Source organism: Fukomys damarensis, unplaced genomic scaffold (genome assembly GCF_012274545.1).
Source record: "Fukomys damarensis isolate Sample0158 unplaced genomic scaffold, DMR_v1.0_HiC HiC_scaffold_37, whole genome shotgun sequence".
Classification (NCBI taxonomy): domain Eukaryota; kingdom Metazoa; phylum Chordata; class Mammalia; order Rodentia; family Bathyergidae; genus Fukomys; species Fukomys damarensis.
The window spans coordinates 54,078,706-54,085,343 of NW_022900949.1; positions in this window are offsets into that span (position 1 = coordinate 54,078,706).

The window sequence follows — 6,638 nt, forward strand, 5'->3', positions numbered from 1 at the left end:
AAAAAAAAAAAAAAAAAAAAAAAAAAAATTAAACAATACCTATCTGACACTTAGACCAGTATTTGTGACTGGGCCTCGTGACACCTTCCACTAATTGGACCTCTTGCCTTTATTCTCCTCCCCCTCCTCTTCGTCCTTCTCCTCCTCCAACTCCTCCTCTTCCTTTTTGGGCAATATCTCTTCAGGGTCCTTTCACAATTTCTACCAAATCAAATTCAGAATATTACCAATCAGACAAGTTGACAAACGCTAGTTCTGACCATCCCTCTATACTGTCTCATCCCCCAAGATCTCTCTGCCAAGTTCAGTTTCCATACCTCTCACGTGTCCTGCATGAAGCAGCTATGAAAAATAATACCCACCTCCTCTACTCTCCCCTTTTTCTTTAGAACAACAAAAATACTGGAATATCATGCCCAGCTGGTAAGGCAACTGTGCAGGCAGGAGTGCAGTGCCAAGCTCTGTCCAGGCACCATCAGCCTCGGTGATGGAAGCACAGGAAATCTCAAAAGAGAAGAAAGACCGGCCGTCCACAGAAAAGTGACCTCACTCTATCCACCCCTCAAATTTCTCAAGGCAATAATCTCTTTCCTTCCTTTTCAATTCGTTGTTCTCGCTCTGTTCCACGCTGACTCCCCTTCAGACTCAGCCTGCTTGCCAACACTGAAGAATTAAATAAACAAGCATTGTTGTTCACACAGTGCCTGCCCAGCTGGTATCTCTTTCATACAGACATCTTTTAAAAACATACTTTATGAACCAATCTTTTCCAAATAATCTATGTATGATGTTAAAAAAAGGAAGATATATGTATAAAGCTCTATTCCAATTGCAAGATAGTCCAATGGCTTATTGTAATAGAACACAAAAATGTCACTGGTGCAGTTTTAGATTCCACATTGCTACTGACCTTTAAGAAGCAATCATTTGTTGAATTTTGGTGTAGTATCAAAGAAAAATATCCACAAATACACGAAACAGTTGTTAAAAACTCTTCTTGAAAACAATATGTGAAACCAATATTCTCCATATACTTTTAAATAACATCAAATCAGACAGGAATGAAGAAACTGAGAACCAGTTATATTGCATTAAACCAAATAGTTAAAAGAAAATTGCAAAAAAAAAAAAACCCACAAAAACAAAAAACTATGCAACATAGAGCCTCTGTGTGAGTTGTTTGGCTTTAACAAAGTGTATGCATTTCATGGTTCTCTGAATCTGACTCTGCAACACACTGTATTTGGGACATTTAACTTGTAATCTAAGAGCCCCCAGGCATCTAGGCACATATATACAATTTCACCATATTCAGAATGCTCCTAGTTCAAATCAAAGTCACAAGCACGTATGCACACACTTGAACACACACACACACATGCACAAGCACACATAACTCTGCATCTGGCTTAGTCCCTTTCCCTCTCTCCCCTGTAGTCAAGCAAGACGTCAGCATCTGTCATATATCACTTCATCTACCAGTTTCTTTCATGTAAAGCCTTCATAAGTGTAGAGGTGTAGTGAAGTTCTGCAAGCAGCCACACTCTGGATCTACTTTAGATCTTTTTGTAGGAACTCATCTGAATGCCTTCTAAATGATACTGCACAACAGGTACTAAGGCAGCAAGGCTGCAACATGGCCGAGTGAAGAGGCCCTCTACCAGTGATTCCAGAATCCCGCTCTCGGAGCCCGGTGCTGTGAAAGCAGGGTTAGCTGGTTTCGCTTTCGCTTTCTGATAGGGTAATTCTCCAAAAATTAATAAAGTAGTAAAGTTAGAGAATTAAGGAATCCAATTAACAGGCTTAAATGTATGTATATGAACAAAATCTGGGCTTGGGTAACGTAAAAGAAAGGAGAATGACTATTGAGTAGTTGCAAAAAAAAAAAGTCTGCTAAAATTGTCTGTATACATGAATTCTAAATTTTTCCACAATAAAACATTGCAGAGCAGGGCATGATGGCACATGCTTGTAATCCCAGCACTCTGATAGGCTGAAGGCAGGAGAATTATAATTTCAGCTCAGCCTAGGTAATTTGGCTACTTAGGGAGAACTTATCTCAAAAAATAAAGAAAAAAGCCTGGGGATATGTGGGATATGGGATATGGGATATAGGGATATGCAGTGTGAAGTTCCTGGGTTCTTTCTCTAGTACAAAAAAAATTTGCCTGTATGATAAAATAGAGCCAGAGATTTAGCTCAGTGGTGCCGGCGCCTGTCATGCAAGTGCAAGGTCCTCAGTTTGATCCCCGGTATCAAAAAAATAAAATAAAAGGAATAAATATAAATATGGGGTAAAATTGACACATAAAACTAGAAAATTTAGTCACACCTTGAGGTTCTTGAGACAGATATGCAAAAGAAAAAAAAAAAGAAAGAAAGAAAAAGAGAAGCAGACCCATTGCCTGAAAACCAACTGACTAACTAGTCAATCCAGAATATTTTCTTCCCTTATATACACAATTTACAGCCTTTCATGCTGAATGGAATTCTCTTCACAGTTTTTGAACATTTCTTCAAAATTTTAGTTTACCAATATGACTTATGTCTACATAATAGCATTTTAAAGAATATTTAGTCTGTTAGAAGAAAAGAGTCATAAGATTTTTTAAAAGACAAAAGGCTAAAAGTTCAAATATCTAAATCAAGTAATCATGGACAAATGATATAAACAGGCAATTTCACGAAATCAGAAATACAACTGACCAATAAAAACATGAAAAGATTCCAACATTAGTAATAACCAAGACGATACAAAGCAGCAGTCAGATTTTATTTTTCACAAAGCATATTATCAGATAAAGAGTAATAGGGCCAGTGAAGGTGTACATGACATCATCCCTTCCATAGAGTTCAGAGTTGGTGCAGATATTGGCACAGTGTTTGTGGTAGGACATTTGGCTCTATTTATCAGCATTAAAAAGTATATATCCCCTATGAGATGCTTGGGGAGTTGGGGGAGAGTGGGAAGGGCTTGGGAAATGGGAGATACTAAGGGATTAGAGAGTGAAGACAGCGTCCGTGAAGCTGGGAGAGACTTGGAAGGACTAGTATTGGCTCAGGGTGGGGAGAGGAGGCAAGAACCACTTGGAGGATTTGGGAGAAACAAAAACAAATGAAATGGATATAAATAACTGAAGAAGGTTGATGAGGAGGCAAAGGGAAGGGATGTCACTGGCAGAGATCACAAATATAAAATGGAAACAACTGGCTTCAGAGAATTGATCTAAGGCCACTGACAAACAAAACCTGTTAAGATTGAACTAGGACCCTGGAAAAGAATGAAGTTTGTTAGCAAACAGGAAATAGTGATTTTTCATAGTACTAACCATGCCTTCTAGGGTTCTTTGACTTCCTCTCATCTTGGCCTGTTGTAACATTATAGTTTGCTTCAGAAAAGCAGCCTGAGATCTTTGAAGACTTCTTAGTCTGAAAGCTCATTGCTTAATGCTCAGTATTTTTACCATGTGATCCTAAGGTACAAATCATATAGTTATGCTACTTTGAGTAGGAACTTCTTTTTCTCTCGTAAAGCTTACGGAGTCTTCACAAATCCTAGAAAAGCATGAAAAGAGGCTGTCTCCGCAGTAGAGTGCAGGTAGGCGTAATGAGGTACATGTCCTTAGCCTCTTCCACTTCTCTCTTGATTTCAAGTGGACATTCTTTAGGAAGCAGATGCTGCAGGGTTTCTGGTTTTCTCTGTAGCTCAGGCAGTTTCCTACACAGTGAATTATAGAGCAACCAAACACAAGAATCAGCAGAGGGAAAGTGTTATGAGCTGAACTGTGTCTCTCCAAGATTCATATGTTGAAGGCCCAACTCTCAGTATTTCAGAATGTTACTGTATTTGGAAGTTGGGCCTTCAAAGCAATGATTAATTTTAAATTAGGGTGTCAAGGTAGACTCTGGGATGGTTATAAGAAGGGGATATTTCACATATGAAAGACCTACTAAGAATGCGGGTGCACAGAAAAAAAGACCATATGAAGAGACAGCCAGAAGGTAGCCATCCTCAAGCCCCAAAGAGAAGCCTCAGAGGAAACCAACCCTACCCATGCCTTGATCTTGGACTTCCGGGCTCTGGAAATGTTGTGGAAGCCACATAGCCTGTAGTATTTTCTTAGGACAGCTCTAGCAAACTCATGCAGGGGCCCTCTGGTTGAAGGCTTACAACCTTGTTAACACATAAATTCAAACCCTCCAGTTAACTGTCATTGGGAACTACTTAGGAGGGCCTCCTTTAAATACAGAAGAGGTTTCTGCAGCACTCCCATGCTTGTTTTCACTTTTGTTCAGCAAATGAAAAGCATGCTCTTACACTATCCTGAAAGTTCTCTCTTAAACTAGTTGCCAATAGTAATTTGGGGAAAAGAAATTGGGGTACATGGCTTATCAGATTGGGTCTTTCGGTTACCATGTCTTCTTTTTTTTTTGCAGTAAAGATTGAATCCATGGCCATTGTGCTGATCTACATCCCCAGTCCTTCTTTATTTTTTATTTTGAGTCAGGATCTGCTAAGATCCTGCTAAGCCCTGGCTGGACTCAAATTTGCAATCCTCCTGCTTCACCCTCCCAGAGAACTGAGATTTCAGGTGTGTGCAGCACCATATCTTCTAGCTCTGCTCAAGGGTTTAGTCCTTGGCTTTGTAGATTGAAAACTTTTTCACTTCAGGCCCCAGTAAACGACTCCCACACTGATTCTAAGTAATTCTAAGTAATTGACTAGACTTGACTGGTCAACAAGGAGAGCTATATTTTCCAAAAAGGCAGACATATTCATAGTAGACCACTCCTAACATTTTTTTTCACTAAGAAATAGGTAGAGACAAGCTCCACGTTAGAAAAACTCATTCTGCGAAACTCACTGAGAAGTCACTTCCTGAGAAGTGCTTTTTCTTACTTTCCTGAGAAGCCCTGGATTTGTCCTGCTCTGATGTCCCTCATGTCAGAGATACCCAATTTGAGTATTTTAATTAGTTGGTTATAAGCCTGCATTTCCCATTTGGCTGAATTCCAAGAGGAAAGGGATTATGTCTTATCTATTAATTTATCATCAATAGTATCTAGACCACAGTATATACTAAAACACATACACAAAACAGAATAAATGAATGAAATTACGATACCATGTGTCTTTGCTATGAGACGGCCCTTCCAAATGGAGAAAGTCATCTGCCAGTCTGCCTGTAACATCTTTCTCAGCTCTTCTAGACTCTTCAAGGACAATCACCCTTCCTTACAGGCTTATTCATCCTATACCTTTCTGCTCTGTCTCAATTAACAAATGCTCCTTTCCCTGATTTCATTACAAAGAGGACCCTTACTCTCACCCATAAATCATACCCATACAATAACCCACTATGAATTATCTTTGGCAGAATCTGCTACAAGTAACATGTTTCCTACAGATTATGATGTTTGTGAACTACACCTCCTGACCTGAGCTCCACATGTTTAACCTCTCTCTCATTTGTGTTTGTTCACCTCTGTCTATGGAGTATACTCTCCAGGCACTCTAAACAGACTACCACAGCCTAATAATCCAGCCCACTTCACCAGGCTAGTTCAGGATTTGAATGGGGTCATGTAGATCGAACAATGGGTAAATATTGAACTGGGAAATCCAGAGACATGACCTCAATTTTTAAAGGTCAAAGACCAATGAAGAAATCAAGAATTCAAAAAGGTGATTGCTATATATAAAATGGAAGTACAGATCTGAAGTACAGATAGTTTGTATATAGGGCCTCATGCTCCTTATTTGGACAGGATTGAGGACCTAAGTATGGATAAGCCTGAGCCTAAAATGTGGATGTTTACAGTGTCTTATAGACTAGAGGAAGGATAAAAGAAATAGGTTCCACTGGAAGTTTCTTTGGGACTTGGTATTCCAAAGAAACAAGCCAAATCCATCAGACCCAAGTTTCAACTCTTCCCCTTTTCTTTGTATAATCTTTATTATCCTTCCAGTTGATTATTTGACATTCTTTCTGCATGGTGCTGAATTCTAAGCTCCACAAAGGCATGCTTACTGCAGTATTTCCAATAATATCACAAAGAACTGTGTTATCCAACAAGTATCTGATGAACAGACCAGGAAATATATGAATGACCAGATGTATGTATGGGTAGATGGATGCAAAAACAAATTCATATCAACCTATTGTATAGCTCCCACAGCAATTTGTACTTCTCTTTGTGATAGGTCTCTTTGTCCAGCCACCTGCTCCTTGATGGCCCTGAAAGCCATTAGTCATTGCCTCAAATGGCCTGCCTGGCTCTGGAGGTTAGCTTCTCATTAACTAAACCGTTGCACCACTCACTCTTGTAGCCTTAAATTAATATGGGTTAATTCTTAACTGTTTCCCTTCTGTACATGTCATTTAATGGTTTGCCTTTATCTGATTTTCCCCAATTTCCTGTGCATTTGTGGTTTTCTGCAGGAGTTCTCAAGCTGGGGCCTCAGGCAGCCATACCAGATGAGTGTGGGCATTTGAGTTTTCTAGGAGGTCTCTGCTGCTGCCCTGGGTCCCATCCAACTGGTGTCCACCCAAATATTCCCACCCAAGGTTATTTATGCTAGAAGAGGAAGAATACCCTCCCCAAAGTCAGTTTTTGGGGAAAAGAAGAAATAGCCA